The sequence below is a fragment of the Pseudorca crassidens genome, unplaced genomic scaffold, assembly GCF_039906515.1.
Source record: "Pseudorca crassidens isolate mPseCra1 unplaced genomic scaffold, mPseCra1.hap1 Scaffold_189, whole genome shotgun sequence".
Lineage (NCBI taxonomy): Eukaryota > Metazoa > Chordata > Mammalia > Artiodactyla > Delphinidae > Pseudorca > Pseudorca crassidens.
In genome coordinates this window covers 56,161-76,833 of record NW_027136116.1, presented here as the reverse complement: position 1 = coordinate 76,833, position 20,673 = coordinate 56,161, and the positions used below count along the sequence as shown (strand labels likewise).

Below are 20,673 nucleotides of genomic sequence, written 5' to 3'. Positions count from 1 at the left end.
CTTCCAAAGGTGAAAAGTATTATTTTGTTGTAATTTCCGGCTACCTAAGGATGGGAGAGGCCCAGGACACTGCAGTCAGTATATTATGTGGAGCAGGTTATATTGTGGTTTATTTATGAACTTTTACATGTTTATTTTCTTCTTTGCGGTATGCGGGCCTCTCACTGTTGCGGCCTCTCCCGTTGAGGAGCACAGGCTCCGGACGCGCAGGCTCAGCGGCCATGGCTCACGGGCCTAGCCACTCCGCAGCATGTGGGATCTTCCCCGACTGGGGCACGAACCCGTGTCCCCTGCATCGGCAGGCAGACTCTCAACCACTGCGCCACAAGGGAAGCCCACATGTTTATTTTCTATGCAAGTTTGTGTGCTCCTTTTTGAGTTTTGGTAGATAAGTGTTTTGTAACTTTGGAATACTTGGAGTTATATATATATATATATTTTAATGTAGTAGTTAAAGCCGTGGAGAGTGTACTAGTCTACCTAGGTTCAAATTCTGGCTTTACCCTATGACTTCCCTGTGGCTTCCTCTGCTCACCTATTAAAAAGGAGGATAATAAGACTGCTGTGGTGAGTTACATACTAAGTGCTATTTAAGCATTTGCTATAATGATCATGTATACTCGAAGGCAAGGAACTTGCCCCTTGATCGTCTCTGTATTCCTAGTGCTTAAGAATTCCTAGTGCTTTCCTAGTGCATTGTCTTAGGATAGACATAGCTCAGTATAGTTCTTCTCACTATAAAGTACTGTTACGTTGAAAGTCTTTGCTTGTGTACTAATAATCTATGACATATCTGCTGAGGACAAGGAAAGGAATAGTTTTAAAACTGCAATGGATAACAAAAGATTGTATGATGTAACGCCTTTATTATGTAATTATAAAACTAACAAATGATCATGGTAGAAAATTTGAAAAACTCCTAGACAAAAGAGAGATCAACAACATTTGGAGTAACTTTCAGAGTGTAGAGTTGTCCATGAATATTAGTGCTTTCATATTTTCCAGGACTTTCAGTAGACTCTGCTTCTTAAGAGTCTATTCATGATATTTTACTTTAATGATGTTTTCATCATGGGGACACACACACACACAGAAATCTGTTAAAAAAAAAAAAAGAAAGGCATGTAAATCACTGATGTTTCAGATGGCCACATGAAATAAAGTGAGAAAGGTCAACAAGCTGAAAGAATGTGGAGTAGCATCTCCTTAATTGCTTACATAACTCTGATAATTACCTCTTTGTGGATAAAGTAATTAATGGGGAATCTAATTCAAGAAAAATGTATGAACTTCAAGCCTTCTCAAAGCCAAGTATTTCTTTCCACAAAAGGTTACTTTCCACGGCCATTCTTCCTTATTACCAGACAGGGAAAGAGTATTGTATGGCAAAGGATCTTCCTGAAGGAGGGTGCTTCCCACACTGATTGTCATAAATGACTTCGGAATGACTGTTGCTGTATTACCAAAATCTTAAACTAGGATATTTTTGACAAATGCGGTCCTTAGTTAATTTTTAGAACTACAAACTGTCAGATGGCTCTGAAATAACAATTGTCTGGCTATTCTTCAGGGTGATCACAATATGGTAATGACCTTGAGGTATGACTAAAAAGCAGGAGGGTGTGAGTCTTCCTTTGGTGCCAGAGTGAAATGCGAGTTGGAGTTGGAGTTGGAAAAGAGGCCCACAACCAAGTGATAGAGAAGGAAATGTGAGGTCATTGGTGAAAAACCAGGTTGAAGTTAAGGTGAAGAGGCATGAGGAAATGGGCAACTGTTCCAGTATTACAAAGATCATCAAGAAGCATATCCATGAATGTGGTTTGTATTGCAATCTGCTGAAAAAGAGACAAATATCCTGGCCTGGCCTTCATGGAGATTATATTTTATTGATTCTGATAATAGATTATTGTTGAAAAGGGCCTCCTATAAATTATAACCATGCAAAGGCAGCAAGATAATTTTTTTTCTTTATGTATGTGTTTCTCATTCCTACTCACTTCTCTCTTAGTGGAAGAGAAAATCACAAAAAGCAAAAATGTGAATTCTCAGCTATTCGTTTTCAAAATAATTTTTTTTCCAAATTCCAGTGGAGGCAATAGGTTAACTGTTAAGATTTGTAAGGCTCAAAAAGCTAGATTTTTACAAAGTGTAGCCAAATTCCATTCCATAAATAATAGCTTTGGAAAGAATATGTGGTGATGCAAAGTTGGAAAAAGCTGGTTTTCCTTCCGTGAATGGCTTCACTGTGTTGGGAGAAGAGGCACAGAAGAAATCAAAGTAATTAAACATGGGGTGAGTTTTCCCGATAGGGGACTCTAGTACTTTAAAATAGACTAGATAATCCTACGGATAGTCTGAGGGTAGAACAGACCAATGCCTCATTTCCAATCTGGTACCCTGGAAGAAAACAGTGTATTTCCTTTGAGGTCTTGAGAGGTTCTTCTTCCGCTTTGTTTTGGTTTTGGTTCATTTTGTAATCAACCTTATTAAGGTATCATTTACATACAATAAAATGCAGACATTTTTAGTCAACGGTTCAGTGACTTTTAATTAATGTATACATTTGTTTAACTACCACCCCCATAAAGATAGATAACAATTCTAAAACCCTAGAAAGTTTCCTCCCAGGCTTTTGCAAAAGTATCCCCATCTCCCACCGCAAGGCAACCACGGATCTGTTTTTTATCTTTAGAGATGACTTTTGCCCAGTTTAGAATCTCATGTAAGTTGAATAATACAGTAGGTGCCCTTTTGATCTGGCTTCACTTGCTCAGCATATGGTTTTTGAGATGCATTCATGTTGGGATGTTTTAAACCAGGACTTTAGCCTGGGTGGCTGATGTTGTCTGAAGGCACCTATAGGTACATCTGAGTCTCTGGCATTGTCACTGTCTGTTCTTGGCTCAGTATTTTCAACTTTACTGAGAAGCACAAGGTTGAAGTAAGGAAGATCATTGTCAGTATAATGGAGGTGAAGTGGGTTCTGTTATATAATATTCTCAGCAAAAATAGACCTGCTTGGAATCATTGTGTTGATAATCGACAAGGATTCTCTTCCTCCAAAAGCCTTGATACTATATAAAACTTCTAAAGGACGCTGTCCTAGGACCCTTCTTTTAGTTTTCATATTTTGGGAAACATTTCTGGAAAATTCAAATGCTCGCAACCTGAAAGAAGCAATTATTCACCTGAAGCCTAACTCTGCTAAAGTTGAGTTGTCCGACCGTTACATGCTGATAGAACCCAAATAGCCTTGCAAAACAATGCTCTCTTATTGGGTATAAGCATATAGATTGTTTAAGATGGACGTGTATATGCAGTAAAGTGAAAAAACAAAGAATCTTTGAGTTTCCCTTGCTGGGTTTTTTTTATTTTTTCATTTAAGTTTCTATAGCGTATGCTAATAGTTCAGGGAAACCTCAGGTTAGTTTTAGGTCCACTCTTTACATAAATGTTGAAGTACTCCATACCCACCTTTTTTCTACCTTCCTTCTTTTCTTCCATCTTTCCTTTCTAACTTCTTATAATCCATTATACTTAATCCTGCATTTGCTGAGGTGGCAATTAGTGTAGGAAAATACTGTGAAATTTTGCTGTTCAGAATGCATGTTGACCAAATTCTATATTGAGAAAAGGTCTGAATTTACCCAGAGTAACCCTTTCTCAGAGTCTTTGAATAAACGCCATAGAAAGTGGGCTATATATAATATCCTGACAGGTATGTAGAACTCATAGCAATTGCCCTAAAGAGCTTACCTAGCATAGATGCATATGAATGCATTTAATGATTGTTTTATTGGCAGCAGTGCCGACATACACAGTCTGTTTTGTTTTATATCATTCTCATTACCTGCTGTTTACCACTGTATACATTGCTAATGGCATGGTTTCTATGGCTTGTGAATTTCACGGCCAAATAATATGTAATTTATTGCACAATTCAGTGTGGAAGATGGAGACTCCATAACTTTTCGTGTGCTCTTTGCCCCTTTGGAATGTATTACACTGAGATCAGGCAAAGTAATAAATTTATTTCAAATGTGCATGATAGCTTAACATCAATTAGGACTGATGGGCAATATTTCTTCTTCCAGCAACATAACAGTTTTTAAAGACTAAGCCATTGAACGTGGAGTCACTGAACATGGGACTCAGTTCACTGGGATCCTTCTTAGAAAAATAAAGGACAACTTGGATTGGATTTGTGTGGCTTATTCAAGTAGTAACTAATCAGCTACATCTTGGTGAACTTAATTTGTCACAATCGTTTGGTATTTTATTAACTCTCTTCCCCTTCTTCCCCCGACTCTCACGAGAACGGATCATGAGTATCTTAAAACATATTAAGTCATCTTCCATCCCTGTTAATCTAACTACAAACGCACACTTTCCTTATCCAATGTAACTTACTGTCTTTTAGAGTGGCTGGGGTTTTAATTCTCTACAAAATTAAAACCAGCAAAGAGAAACATTTTCAAGGAGCCATCACATTGTAGATCCTTAGAAAGAAGACTTTAGAATTAAGGGCAACTGTATCATTTTATAGCTAAAGCACCTGAGGCCTAAAGTAGGAAGGTAACCATCAAGGTCAGGGAAGGGGTGGAAGATCAGGTTTCAAGCTGAGGAAGAGTCTACAGGGACTCAGTCTGAGCAGGTCGGAAACTGAAAGAGACCACAAATGTTCTAGGAAGGCTGGCATCTGGCCTCAAGTGTGGCATTCAGACAGGGAGTGGGCCCGGGGGAACTGCGCTTCTGCAGTAGGCAGAGAAGTCCACTTCCTCTCCGGAAAGTGCCACTGACATCAGGGAGTTGAGGGGAAAGAGCAATGAATTCCAGTCCACCTGAGAGAGAAGGCCAGTTTGATTAACTCTGAATTTAGGCTTATTTCAGATACTTCTTGAGAAAGAACTTGGACAAGAGCAAGTCCCATGCAGCCTCTTTTAAATCCATGCCCAGTATTTTCTGGTGGAGCTGCTTAAACCCTCCAAGTGACTCCAGTATTTTAATTTCACTCTATATTTAATTCCGACAGTTCTATGATTGACTATTTAATGGTCAAATGAGTAGGGTCACAAAAGAGTGTGAATGTATTTTACAGGATGAGGATGGGCGGAGTGGAGCAGTCTGGAATAGGACACCAATAAAAACGGATCTTGGTAAAGAAGAACGTCTATTAGAAATGGAGAGGAATTCGCAAGGAAATTAGTGCCTGACACCACGCCCTTCTCTCTGCATGTTTAGAAGCTAGTTTCTAATTTTATTTTCATAGGAGATGTGCCTGTGATGAATTGTCTTTTACCTCCACACAATTTATCACATGGACATACTGTGAAGTTTGTGTGAGAGAAAGCAAGTATTAGAATGTGTCTTGCAAGGAGCTATAAACACTTCCTGGAACAATCTAGGGTAGAAGGAAAAGGAAAGGAAGGTGGAAACAAAGGAGAAAGACAGCTAATGATGCTGGAGTCTCCCGCTGGGATTTGTGGTATCTCTTTTTGAAACTAAGTACAGAAAGTCAGACCTTGACTGATTGTTTCTTGATCACGGTTTGTTTTCAGTTTTGCTTTTCTCTTGCTCTCTCATCAGTTATTCCAGCCAGTGCCAAGTCATTTTCAGTTTCAGTAAGCATGCCTGTCTTGTTTCCATTTGCATTATTCATGCAAACGTTGAACTGATGACCCCGAGTTATCACGGAAATAAGTGGATAAACCTAAATAAAATCTAACAGCACAAAAGAGTAATAATAAAATATATCAAAAATTAGAATGCATTAAAACAAATGGAAGAAGAAAAAGTAGTAAAAGAAATTTAAGATCTCAGCATTGCTTGAGAAGCAGTAAAAGAGCTAATAAGTCATGGTACATGTGTAACTGCTACTTGTGTAAAATTAACAAGCTAATGTAAGGGAAAATGGAATTTGAAGAAATCTCAAAGGAAGAAATAAGAGCAAAAGGAACATAACAAGGTGGGACAAAGAGTAAACAAGGAGTAAACGGTCTGTAAGAAAATACATTAACTGTAAATACTCAAATTAAAGGACAAGGATTATTGAAACAAACAAAAAACATAATTCTATGCCACCTACAAAAGACAAGAGTCAGATTGAAAATGAAAGGATTCAAAAGTTATGTCATAACAACAATAAGTAAAATTGAAGAAGATTTTTTAATGTTAACATAGATTTGAAAGCAAAAAGTATCACTGGCGATAAGGCAGGATAATAAAACCCACTGTTACTTTACAAGGAATATATTATAAATCTAAACTTCAATGCAATATATGAAGGGAAATTCCAAAAATCTAAGTAGAAATAGAAAAATCTAAATTACCTAGATCAGAAACATAGAACCACAACAACATATCAGCAGATTATAGAAGATCTGAATACCATCATGAAAAACTTTGGCCTAAATTTACATAAAACACCGCACCAACAATGATGGAATATATATATTATGCAGAAATTTTTAGGTGCACATGGCACATTTATAAAATTGACTATATTCTGGTTATAACACAAGACTCTGAATAAGCAAGAAATTTAAACCTATATAACCAATATTTTACCAAATAGTTGGATATTAAAAACATACTTCTGATCATTATGTAGGTCAAAGATAAAGTTGCAATGGGAATTAGAATTTTATTAATTCAATGATAATGAAAATATGCCATAACAAAACCTGTGGGTTGCAAAAAAGCTGTGGTCATAGAGAAGTTTATGTATTCCAGTTATACTCTCTAAATATAAAAGGGAAAGGAATAAAGCAACTAGAAGATAACCTATCACCCTGAGGTAGGCAGCTAGCTCCTGAACTGTACCTGTTGGGGAAGGTAGGGCAGAACTTCAGGAGGCCAGCTGGGAGCACGGTGAACACCATGTCAGGAGCAGTCTCCAAGAAAGAGAATTTAATGTACAAAGGGATGCCTAAAATATATTTAAGAGCTAGCACCCTGACCCCTCTTAAGGATGACTTGTGTTGCTGGGGAAAAAATAAGAAGTGCTCGATGTAGAAGGTGAATAGCTTTATAATTCCCAGGAGAATCTTGGTACCAGGACCACACAAGAAAGAACTTGGAGTCCCCATGGCTAATCCAGCAGAGAGAAAAGGAGGAACAGAGATGCGAGAGAAAATAAAGGGAACTCTTGGTGCAATTCTGTGCTGCTGCAGGCCCAAGTCCAGGTATGTGCTCTCTATCTCCACATCTTAAATAAAAGCCACCATGTTCCTCAGTCTTTCAGGTACTTAGAATTTCTCTTTAGAACCTAAAAATGGGGTCATGTTTCCTGTCTGCATTGCTAGAGTACAAAATAGAGGCAGGATGTTTGAAATAGTTCTCCATCTGGCAGAGGAGGCCTTGAAGCTGTGAGCCACTCACGGCAAACCAGCAGGACATGAAGGATTCTTGAGCAGATCTGAAGCTACTGGGAGGCCTTTGAGGAGTTAAATCCCATAGTAAATACTGTACCTTCAATGGCCCCTTCTCCCTCTCTGTCCAGTCTTCCTCCACTCCCGTGGGGGCCCAAAGGGGTTTAATGAGCACTCTTTGACTTGTACTTGGTGGTCCCAGAACTTGACGTGGGCTTGGAGACTTCCATGAAAAGTCTGCCTTCCATCTACTGGCTTGGGTTTCTTGGGCTCTCTGCTCCAGGCTAATCCCTTCAACCTGCTTTTTCCATTTCTGCCAATAATCCCCCTCTCCAGACCTTCCTAATGCTCTTCTGGGGCGGGAGGAGACTTACTGAGGGCAATATTTATTTCTAGAGGGAGAGGTGACCACATGACTTTACAGTGGTCGTCCCCTTGATTATTCAGTTTCTGTCTAGATTAGTCGTGGGTGTTTGTGCACCCCAGCCTCACCCCCAGGAGGCTTTAGAACACTGTCCTTATCTCAGCACTGAGCCTCTCTCTAGCCTCCTTCCCTCTCTCTCCTTACCCATCTTTACCCACAGACTCGCAGGCTTTCTGCACTTCTGATGAAGATAAGCACTTCACAGAACCTCTGCTACAGAACCAAACATATTGGAATGACTCTTTACGAAGATACTGAAACAACAGAAAAAGAATACATGACGATTGTTTCTCCTGAGGGTTCACTTACCTAGGGGGCCTTTAGCAAACTTTGACTGATAAATCTAACCTTTCCTTCCTTGGCAATAGTTGATCACACTGTGAGGAAAACAAGTTAGAGAATGGAAAAATAATATTTGGATTTCAACGAAATAATAAAGATGCAGGGGCTATCTTTGACTTTTGCAAGGTGAGAAGACAGTTTACATTTTGATTATTTGATGGCAGGAATCCCTTTTAAAACAGGGCCAGTCTACATGATGCCTTTAAAAATCAACCTTTTCAAATATAGCCATAACCCCCACAAGATTTCTTGATTTCTCTGGGGTCAGATAAACCGTCACATTTCACAGTGGTGCCCTGTACATGAAAGTGATAAACATAACCTGGAAGCACAGCAGTGGCTAAAAATATGGAGCTGGTAGCCATTCGTTGAAATTATTTTTTGCTTTTAATTCATTGCATAAAATGCTAATGTCCAAATTAAGGCAGGTACATCTTACCAACCGTCAAGAGCTTCAACCCTGCTAACAGCTAAGTATGCACTTTTAAACCCTACTTTGACTGCTCCAGAAACTTACTGGGTTTCTTTAATGCCTCTTTTACTATTTCCTTTGTGTCATTTTGTTTTTCTTTAAAAACACAGCTGTGTGATCTTGGGGAAGTTATATTATTTCCTTGAGACTTGGTTGCCTTCTCTGTGCATATCTGGGTATAATTTTAGTATTGCTCAATAAAATTTTTGTTGATAATGAAAATATTCTATATCTGTACTATGTAAAGCAGTATTCAACAGCTACATGGAGCTAATAATAAACATCTTTGAAATATGGCAAATGCAAATGAGGAACTGAATTTTTAATCTTATTTTTAAATTTGTTTAAATATAAATAACGCCACATGGCTAGCATCTGTCGACAGTACAGATCTACATAATATTTTAAGGACACTCTCCACTCAAAAACTCTACCATTCATTAACTCAACCTAAATATTTTTGCCCCCTGACAAACAGAAAATAATTTATGCTTCCCTTGAAATTATCTGTCAAGTCCTTTATCAGTTTGGGGACATTATATTCTTAAAATTCACTTTGCTTTATGAAACTTTAATAATGTTGGAGTTCCCTGCCCTTGGTACCACCTTTGTGATGATGGGAAATATTGTGGATGATCAAGGACCATTTCAAGAGATCATGGAGAGAAATCTCCTTTTGGATTTAATTTCATTATGAGGATGTCAAAATGCTAAATTACTTAAAATAAAACCCATACCGATTTTATGCTAAGTTATATGCTACATGTAGCTGGAAAAAAATTACCGAGTGAAGGTTAAAATAACTCCTCTTCAATTTGTCATTTTAAAAAAACTTCTCCTAACATACAATACCTCATTGCCTAACAATGCCAGATAAATGAAGAATTCCTATGTATTCATGAATGCAGGCTAGTCTGTATATTTTTTGGCAGGTATGACCGTTACCGAGGGTAACGGCCTTGTTTGCCGGCCATGTCCTGTCTCCTAGATAGTTGTAGTTTCTGTTGTCTTTCAGTTGGTCCATTGGATATCAGAGGTGAATTTATAAAACTATACTTCCCTTTACACTTAGTTTTTTCTTTTGTTTTGTTTTACTTGAAGTATAGTTGATTGACAATGTTGTGTTTCAGGTGTACAGCCAAGTGATTCAGATATATGTATTTCTTTTTCAGATCCTTTTCCATTATAGGTTATTACAAGGTATTGAATATAGTTGCCTGTGCTATACAGTAGGACCTCGTAGTCTATCTACTTTATATATAGTTTACACTTACTTTGTGTGATACACGCTGGTCAGACCACATGATTATTTTCACTTCTGATATAATTTTTTCTGGTCCAACCTCAAATCTTTGATAAGGTATTTTTTAGCATGTGTGTGCTCTAAATTCAACAGTAGTTATTAGAGATATGGTTTTGCACTAGGTATTCTTCGTTCTTTTGTTCTCGGCCAACCAACTGAAAGTTCGCTTTTATTTTCTGGTTGGTTTGTTAGATGTTTATGACTATAATAAAAGTCTTACATTTTGCCTCATATCTTAAAACACAATCTGAATTAGCAATGGATATTGTGCTATACATAGGCGCTGTGATATAAATATAGTTTCTAACTTCAAAAACATATAGCCTAGAAGGGAACACAGACACATATGCAGCAATTATGGCAACTGCATTTGTTTACTAAGTGAAATAGCACTGAGATGGATAAAGTGCTAACAAACCTTGAACAGCCAAATCAGCTTCAAAAATAGATGTGCAGTTCTTTAAAAATCTTTTTAACATTTTTCCAGCTACATGTAGAATATAACTTAGCATAAAAACGGTATGGGTTTTATTTTAAGTAATTTAGCATTTTGACATCCTCATAATGAAATTAAATCCAAAAGGAGATTTCTCTCCATGATCTCTTGAAATGGTCCTTGATCATCCACAATATTTCCCATCATCACAAAGGTGGTACCAAGGGCAGGGAACTCCAACATTATTAAAGTTTCATAAAGCAAAGTGAATTTTAAGAATATAATGTCCCCAAACTGATAAAGGACTTGACAGATAATTTCAAGGGAAGCATAAATTATTTTCTGTTTGTCAGGGGGCAAAAATATTTAGGTTGAGTTAATGAATGGTAGAGTTTTTGAGTGGAGAGTGTCCTTAAAATATTATGTAGATCTGTACTGTCGACAGATGCTAGCCATGTGGCGTTATTTATATTTAAACAAATTTAAAAATAAGATTAAAAATTCAGTTCCTCATTTGCATTTGCCATATTTCAAAGATGTTTATTATTAGCTCCATGTAGCTGTTGAATACTGCTTTACATAGTACAGATATAGAATATTTTCATTATCAACAAAAATTTTATTGAGCAATACTAAAATTATACCCAGATATGCACAGAGAAGGCAACCAAGTCTCAAGGAAATAATATAACTTCCCCAAGATCACACAGCTGTGTTTTTAAAGAAAAACAAAATGACACAAAGGAAATAGTAAAAGAGGCATTAAAGAAACCCAGTAAGTTTCTGGAGCAGTCAAAGTAGGGTTTAAAAGTGCATACTTAGCTGTTAGCAGGATTGAAGCTCTTGACGGTTGGTAAGATGTACCTGCCTTAATTTGGACATTAGCATTTTATGCAATGAATTAAAAGCAAAAAATAATTTCAACGAATGGCTACCAGCTCCATATTTTTAGCCACTGCTGTGCTTCCAGGTTATGTTTATCACTTTCATGTACAGGGCACCACTGTGAAATGTGACGGTTTATCTGACCCCAGAGAAATCAAGAAATCTTGTGGGGGTTATGGCTATATTTGAAAAGGTTGATTTTTAAAGGCATCATGTAGACTGGCCCTGTTTTAAAAGGGATTCCTGCCATCAAATAATCAAAATGTAAACTGTCTTCTCACCTTGCAAAAGTCAAAGATAGCCCCTGCATCTTTATTATTTCGTTGAAATCCAAATATTATTTTTCCATTCTCTAACTTGTTTTCCTCACAGTGTGATCAACTATTGCCAAGGAAGGAAAGGTTAGATTTATCAGTCAAAGTTTGCTAAAGGCCCCCTAGGTAAGTGAACCCTCAGGAGAAACAATCGTCATGTATTCTTTTTCTGTTGTTTCAGTATCTTCGTAAAGAGTCATTCCAATATGTTTGGTTCTGTAGCAGAGGTTCTGTGAAGTGCTTATCTTCATCAGAAGTGCAGAAAGCCTGCGAGTCTGTGGGTAAAGATGGGTAAGGAGAGAGAGGGAAGGAGGCTAGAGAGAGGCTCAGTGCTGAGATAAGGACAGTGTTCTAAAGCCTCCTGGGGGTGAGGCTGGGGTGCACAAACACCCACGACTAATCTAGACAGAAACTGAATAATCAAGGGGACGACCACTGTAAAGTCATGTGGTCACCTCTCCCTCTAGAAATAAATATTGCCCTCAGTAAGTCTCCTCCCGCCCCAGAAGAGCATTAGGAAGGTCTGGAGAGGGGGATTATTGGCAGAAATGGAAAAAGCAGGTTGAAGGGATTAGCCTGGAGCAGAGAGCCCAAGAAACCCAAGCCAGTAGATGGAAGGCAGACTTTTCATGGAAGTCTCCAAGCCCACGTCAAGTTCTGGGACCACCAAGTACAAGTCAAAGAGTGCTCATTAAACCCCTTTGGGCCCCCACGGGAGTGGAGGAAGACTGGACAGAGAGGGAGAAGGGGCCATTGAAGGTACAGTATTTACTATGGGATTTAACTCCTCAAAGGCCTCCCAGTAGCTTCAGATCTGCTCAAGAATCCTTCATGTCCTGCTGGTTTGCCGTGAGTGGCTCACAGCTTCAAGGCCTCCTCTGCCAGATGGAGAACTATTTCAAACATCCTGCCTCTATTTTGTACTCTAGCAATGCAGACAGGAAACGTGACCCCATTTTTAGGTTCTAAAGAGAAATTCTAAGTACCTGAAAGACTGAGGAACATGGTGGCTTTTATTTAAGATGTGGAGATAGAGAGCACATACCTGGACTTGGGCCTGCAGCAGCACAGAATTGCACCAAGAGTTCCCTTTATTTTCTCTCGCATCTCTGTTCCTCCTTTTCTCTCTGCTGGATTAGCCATGGGGACTCCAAGTTCTTTCTTGTGTGGTCCTGGTACCAAGATTCTCCTGGGAATTATAAAGCTATTCACCTTCTACATCGAGCACTTCTTATTTTTTCCCCAGCAACACAAGTCATCCTTAAGAGGGGTCAGGGTGCTAGCTCTTAAATATATTTTAGGCATCCCTTTGTACATTAAATTCTCTTTCTTGGAGACTGCTCCTGACATGGTGTTCACCGTGCTCCCAGCTGGCCTCCTGAAGTTCTGCCCTACCTTCCCCAACAGGTACAGTTCAGGAGCTAGCTGCCTACCTCAGGGTGATAGGTTATCTTCTAGTTGCTTTATTCCTTTCCCTTTTATATTTAGAGAGTATAACTGGAATACATAAACTTCTCTATGACCACAGCTTTTTTGCAACCCACAGGTTTTGTTATGGCATATTTTCATTATCATTGAATTAATAAAATTCTAATTCCCATTGCAACTTTATCTTTGACCTACATAATGATCAGAAGTATGTTTTTAATATCCAACTATTTGGTAAAATATTGGTTATATAGGTTTAAATTTCTTGCTTATTCAGAGTCTTGTGTTATAACCAGAATATAGTCAATTTTATAAATGTGCCATGTGCACCTAAAAATTTCTGCATAATATATATATTCCATCATTGTTGGTGCGGTGTTTTATGTAAATTTAGGCCAAAGTTTTTCATGATGGTATTCAGATCTTCTATAATCTGCTGATATGTTGTTGTGGTTCTATGTTTCTGATCTAGGTAATTTAGATTTTTCTATTTCTACTTAGATTTTTGGAATTTCCCTTCATATATTGCATTGAAGTTTAGATTTATAATATATTCCTTGTAAAGTAACAGTGGGTTTTATTATCCTGCCTTATCGCCAGTGATACTTTTTGCTTTCAAATCTATGTTAACATTAAAAAATCTTCTTCAATTTTACTTATTGTTGTTATGACATAACTTTTGAATCCTTTCATTTTCAATCTGACTCTTGTCTTTTGTAGGTGGCATAGAATTATGTTTTTTGTTTGTTTCAATAATCCTTGTCCTTTAATTTGAGTATTTACAGTTAATGTATTTTCTTACAGACCGTTTACTCCTTGTTTACTCTTTGTCCCACCTTGTTATGTTCCTTTTGCTCTTATTTCTTCCTTTGAGATTTCTTCAAATTCCATTTTCCCTTACATTAGCTTGTTAATTTTACACAAGTAGCAGTTACACATGTACCATGACTTATTAGCTCTTTTACTGCTTCTCAAGCAATGCTGAGATCTTAAATTTCTTTTACTACTTTTTCTTCTTCCATTTGTTTTAATGCATTCTAATTTTTGATATATTTTATTATTACTCTTTTGTGCTGTTAGATTTTATTTAGGTTTATCCACTTATTTCCGTGATAACTCGGGGTCATCAGTTCAACGTTTGCATGAATAATGCAAATGGAAACAAGACAGGCATGCTTACTGAAACTGAAAATGACTTGGCACTGGCTGGAATAACTGATGAGAGAGCAAGAGAAAAGCAAAACTGAAAACAAACCGTGATCAAGAAACAATCAGTCAAGGTCTGACTTTCTGTACTTAGTTTCAAAAAGAGATACCACAAATCCCAGCGGGAGACTCCAGCATCATTAGCTGTCTTTCTCCTTTGTTTCCACCTTCCTTTCCTTTTCCTTCTACCCTAGATTGTTCCAGGAAGTGTTTATAGCTCCTTGCAAGACACATTCTAATACTTGCTTTCTCTCACACAAACTTCACAGTATGTCCATGTGATAAATTGTGTGGAGGTAAAAGACAATTCATCACAGGCACATCTCCTATGAAAATAAAATTAGAAACTAGCTTCTAAACATGCAGAGAGAAGGGCGTGGTGTCAGGCACTAATTTCCTTGCGAATTCCTCTCCATTTCTAATAGACGTTCTTCTTTACCAAGATCCGTTTTTATTGGTGTCCTATTCCAGACTGCTCCACTCCGCCCATCCTCATCCTGTAAAATACATTCACACTCTTTTGTGACCCTACTCATTTGACCATTAAATAGTCAATCATAGAACTGTCGGAATTAAATATAGAGTGAAATTAAAATACTGGAGTCACTTGGAGGGTTTAAGCAGCTCCACCAGAAAATACTGGGCATGGATTTAAAAGAGGCTGCATGGGACTTGCTCTTGTCCAAGTTCTTTCTCAAGAAGTATCTGAAATAAGCCTAAATTCAGAGTTAATCAAACTGGCCTTCTCTCTCAGGTGGACTGGAATTCATTGCTCTTTCCCCTCAACTCCCTGATGTCAGTGGCACTTTCCGGAGAGGAAGTGGACTTCTCTGCCTACTGCAGAAGCGCAGTTCCCCCGGGCCCACTCCCTGTCTGAATGCCACACTTGAGGCCAGATGCCAGCCTTCCTAGAACATTTGTGGTCTCTTTCAGTTTCCGACCTGCTCAGACTGAGTCCCTGTAGACTCTTCCTCAGCTTGAAACCTGATCTTCCACCCCTTCCCTGACCTTGATGGTTACCTTCCTACTTTAGGCCTCAGGTGCTTTAGCTATAAAATGATACAGTTGCCCTTAATTCTAAAGTCTTCTTTCTAAGGATCTACAATGTGATGGCTCCTTGAAAATGTTTCTCTTTGCTGGTTTTAATTTTGTAGAGAATTAAAACCCCAGCCACTCTAAAAGACAGTAAGTTACATTGGATAAGGAAAGTGTGCGTTTGTAGTTAGATTAACAGGGATGGAAGATGACTTAATATGTTTTAAGATACTCATGATCCGTTCTCGTGAGAGTCGGGGGAAGAAGGGGAAGAGAGTTAATAAAATACCAAACGATTGTGACAAATTAAGTTCACCAAGATGTAGCTGATTAGTTACTACTTGAATAAGCCACACAAATCCAATCCAAGTTGTCCTTTATTTTTCTAAGAAGGATCCCAGTGAACTGAGTCCCATGTTCAGTGACTCCACGTTCAATGGCTTAGTCTTTAAAAACTGTTATGTTGCTGGAAGAAGAAATATTGCCCATCAGTCCTAATTGATGTTAAGCTATCATGCACATTTGAAATAAATTTATTACTTTGCCTGATCTCAGTGTAATACATTCCAAAGGGGCAAAGAGCACACGAAAAGTTATGGAGTCTCCATCTTCCACACTGAATTGTGCAATAAATTACATATTATTTGGCCGTGAAATTCACAAGCCATAGAAACCATGCCATTAGCAATGTATACAGTGGTAAACAGCAGGTAATGAGAATGATATAAAACAAAACAGACTGTGTATGTCGGCACTGCTGCCAATAAAACAATCATTAAATGCATTCATATGCATCTATGCTAGGTAAGCTCTTTAGGGCAATTGCTATGAGTTCTACATACCTGTCAGGATATTATATATAGCCCACTTTCTATGGCGTTTATTCAAAGACTCTGAGAAAGGGTTACTCTGGGTAAATTCAGACCTTTTCTCAATATAGAATTTGGTCAACATGCATTCTGAACAGCAAAATTTCACAGTATTTTCCTACACTAATTGCCACCTCAGCAAATGCAGGATTAAGTATAATGGATTATAAGAAGTTAGAAAGGAAAGATGGAAGAAAAGAAGGAAGGTAGAAAAAAGGTGGGTATGGAGTACTTCAACATTTATGTAAAGAGTGGACCTAAAACTAACCTGAGGTTTCCCTGAACTATTAGCATACGCTATAGAAACTTAAATGAAAAAATAAAAAAAACCCAGCAAGGGAAACTCAAAGATTCTTTGTTTTTTCACTTTACTGCATATACACGTCCATCTTAAACAATCTATATGCTTATACCCAATAAGAGAGCATTGTTTTGCAAGGCTATTTGGGTTCTATCAGCATGTAACGGTCGGACAACTCAACTTTAGCAGAGTTAGGCTTCAGGTGAATAATTGCTTCTTTCAGGTTGCGAGCATTTGAATTTTCCAGAAATGTTTCCCAAAATATGAAAACTAAAAGAAGGGTCCTAGGACAGCGTCCTTTAGAAGTTTTATATAGTATCAAGGCTTTTGGAGGAAGAGAATCCTTGTCGATTATCAACACAATGATTCCAAGCAGGTCTATTTTTGCTGAGAATATTATATAACAGAACCCACTTCACCTCCATTATACTGACAATGATCTTCCTTACTTCAACCTTGTGCTTCTCAGTAAAGTTGAAAATACTGAGCCAAGAACAGACAGTGACAATGCCAGAGACTCAGATGTACCTATAGGTGCCTTCAGACAACATCAGCCACCCAGGCTAAAGTCCTGGTTTAAAACATCCCAACATGAATGCATCTCAAAAACCATATGCTGAGCAAGTGAAGCCAGATCAAAAGGGCACCTACTGTATTATTCAACTTACATGAGATTCTAAACTGGGCAAAAGTCATCTCTAAAGATAAAAAACAGATCCGTGGTTGCCTTGCGGTGGGAGATGGGGATACTTTTGCAAAAGCCTGGGAGGAAACTTTCTAGGGTTTTAGAATTGTTATCTATCTTTATGGGGGTGGTAGTTAAACAAATGTATACATTAATTAAAAGTCACTGAACCGTTGACTAAAAATGTCTGCATTTTATTGTATGTAAATGATACCTTAATAAGGTTGATTACAAAATGAACCAAAACCAAAACAAAGCGGAAGAAGAACCTCTCAAGACCTCAAAGGAAATACACTGTTTTCTTCCAGGGTACCAGATTGGAAATGAGGCATTGGTCTGTTCTACCCTCAGATTATCCGTAGGATTATCTAGTCTATTTTAAAGTACTAGAGTCCCCTATCGGGAAAACTCACCCCATGTTTAATTACTTTGATTTCTTCTGTGCCTCTTCTCCCAACACAGTGAAGCCATTCACGGAAGGAAAACCAGCTTTTTCCAACTTTGCATCACCACATATTCTTTCCAAAGCTATTATTTATGGAATGGAATTTGGCTACACTTTGTAAAAATCTAGCTTTTTGAGCCTTACAAATCTTAACAGTTAACCTATTGCCTCCACTGGAATTTGGAAAAAAAATTATTTTGAAAACGAATAGCTGAGAATTCACATTTTTGCTTTTTGTGATTTTCTCTTCCACTAAGAGAGAAGTGAGTAGGAATGAGAAACACATACATAAAGAAAAAAAATTATCTTGCTGCCTTTGCATGGTTATAATTTATAGGAGGCCCTTTTCAACAATAATCTATTATCAGAATCAATAAAATATAATCTCCATGAAGGCCAGGCCAGGATATTTGTCTCTTTTTCAGCAGATTGCAATACAAACCACATTCATGGATATGCTTCTTGATGATCTTTGTAATACTGGAACAGTTGCCCATTTCCTCATGCCTCTTCACCTTAACTTCAACCTGGTTTTTCACCAATGACCTCACATTTCCTTCTCTATCACTTGGTTGTGGGCCTCTTTTCCAACTCCAACTCCAACTCGCATTTCACTCTGGCACCAAAGGAAGACTCACACCCTCCTGCTTTTTAGTCATACCTCAAGGTCATTACCATATTGTGATCACCCTGAAGAATAGCCAGACAATTGTTATTTCAGAGCCATCTGACAGTTTGTAGTTCTAAAAATTAACTAAGGACCGCATTTGTCAAAAATATCCTAGTTTAAGATTTTGGTAATACAGCAACAGTCATTCCGAAGTCATTTATGACAATCAGTGTGGGAAGCACCCTCCTTCAGGAAGATCCTTTGCCATACAATACTCTTTCCCTGTCTGGTAATAAGGAAGAATGGCCGTGGAAAGTAACCTTTTGTGGAAAGAAATACTTGGCTTTGAGAAGGCTTGAAGTTCATACATTTTTCTTGAATTAGATTCCCCATTAATTACTTTATCCACAAAGAGGTAATTATCAGAGTTATGTAAGCAATTAAGGAGATGCTACTCCACATTCTTTCAGCTTGTTGACCTTTCTCACTTTATTTCATGTGGCCATCTGAAACATCAGTGATTTACATGCCTTTCTTTTTTTTTTTTTAACAGATTTCTGTGTGTGTGTGTGTCCCCATGATGAAAACATCATTAAAGTAAAATATCATGAATAGACTCTTAAGAAGCAGAGTCTACTGAAAGTCCTGGAAAATATGAAAGCACTAATATTCATGGACAACTCTACACTCTGAAAGTTACTCCAAATGTTGTTGATCTCTCTTTTGTCTAGGAGTTTTTCAAATTTTCTACCATGATCATTTGTTAGTTTTATAATTACATAATAAAGGCGTTACATCATACAATCTTTTGTTATCCATTGCAGTTTTAAAACTATTCCTTTCCTTGTCCTCAGCAGATATGTCATAGATTATTAGTACACAAGCAAAGACTTTCAACGTAACAGTACTTTATAGTGAGAAGAACTATACTGAGCTATGTCTATCCTAAGACAATGCACTAGGAAAGCACTAGGAATTCTTAAGCACTAGGAATACAGAGACGATCAAGGGGCAAGTTCCTTGCCTTCGAGTATACATGATCATTATAGCAAATGCTTAAATAGCACTTAGTATGTAACTCACCACAGCAGTCTTATTATCCTCCTTTTTAATAGGTGAGCAGAGGAAGCCACAGGGAAGTCATAGGGTAAAGCCAGAATTTGAACCTAGGTAGACTAGTACACTCTCCACGGCTTTAACTACTACATTAAAATATATATATATATATAACTCCAAGTATTCCAAAGTTACAAAACACTTATCTACCAAAACTCAAAAAGGAGCACACAAACTTGCATAGAAAATAAACATGTGGGCTTCCCTTGTGGCGCAGTGGTTGAGAGTCTGCCTGCCGATGCAGGGGACACGGGTTCGTGCCCCAGTCGGGGAAGATCCCACATGCTGCGGAGTGGCTAGGCCCGTGAGCCATGGCCGCTGAGCCTGCGCGTCCGGAGCCTGTGCTCCTCAACGGGAGAGGCCGCAACAGTGAGAGGCCCGCATACCGCAAAGAAGAAAATAAACATGTAAAAGTTCATAAATAAACCACAATATAACCTGCTCCACATAATATACTGACTGCAGTGTCCTGGGCCTCTCCCATCCTTAGGTAGCCGGAAATTACAACAAAATAATACTTTTCACCTTTGGAAGCCACACCATCTCTCATACCAACGAACCAATTACTTCCTTAGAATTGGAAATTAACCTGAATATCATAAAATATATATATATAGCATTAGTGATGTAGAATCTTTGTTTAAAGACAATAACTTCAATAGCAGAGGGAACGTCACCATTGCAGGCTTCCGATAACCTCTATATTTCTCAGATTTCATGCTAAATCATATAATGCCATATTGTGTCTGAAGCTATTTTTTCAATAGTCCATTTTCTTAAATGGACGAGCAAAGCCGTAAATACTGAGGAACATTTTGGCTCCCAAATCCTAAAGCCATTCTGATTATGCCTGGGTGATCATGGGGACGTCATCGGAACTACCAGAGGACTGGCTGAAATACCAGTGTTCTGGCCAGCTTAATTAGAAATTATACAGAATCCAATTTTATTTTTTTGTTAAGTAATTCCTATGAGGCTGTTAGGATGTCAGTGTAAAGTCCTTTCATGTGTAATCTTTATCCATTAGATAGGGAACAATGCCAATCCCCGTCATAAATACTTTCACAACCTGACACTGAAAATCCATTGCAGGGCATAGGACCTGCAAATAGGATGTGAATCACACACATCCACTCATTCAGACAATCCACAAATATTCATTTTTAAGTCTACTATATGCCAATAATGTACCGGCCTCTCAGATGCTAAACCATGCTAAATGCTGAAACAGACATACTCAGTTCGGGCCCTCCTGGAACTTATTACCTACAGAAGTGCCTTCACTGTAAATGGTCAGGTCTCAGCCAATGCTATTATCATCAGCAGGTGACCAAAGGATAGAGCTTGCTTCCCTTCAGAGGTACAAAACAGTTCTTACACCTGAATGGGATGCAAAGAATCATCTGACTTCTTTTCACCAGGGGATGAATTG

The 20,673-nt window shown here is 38.1% G+C and overlaps 2 long non-coding RNA genes across 2 annotated transcripts; one reads left to right on the top strand and one right to left on the bottom strand.

The window, feature by feature from the left end:
• Positions 1-846: 846 nt before the first annotated feature.
• On the bottom strand, positions 847-12,826 carry LOC137218102 (uncharacterized). The gene is made up of 2 exons (XR_010940465.1): positions 12,592-12,826; positions 847-1,097 (listed from the first exon to the last, which is right to left on the bottom strand). It is a non-coding gene; the product is annotated as an uncharacterized lncRNA (long non-coding RNA).
• LOC137218101 (uncharacterized) lies at positions 6,943-18,929 on the top strand. Its single transcript, XR_010940464.1, has 2 exons — positions 6,943-7,184; positions 18,679-18,929. It is a non-coding gene; the product is annotated as an uncharacterized lncRNA (long non-coding RNA).
• Positions 18,930-20,673: the final 1,744 nt, after the last annotated feature.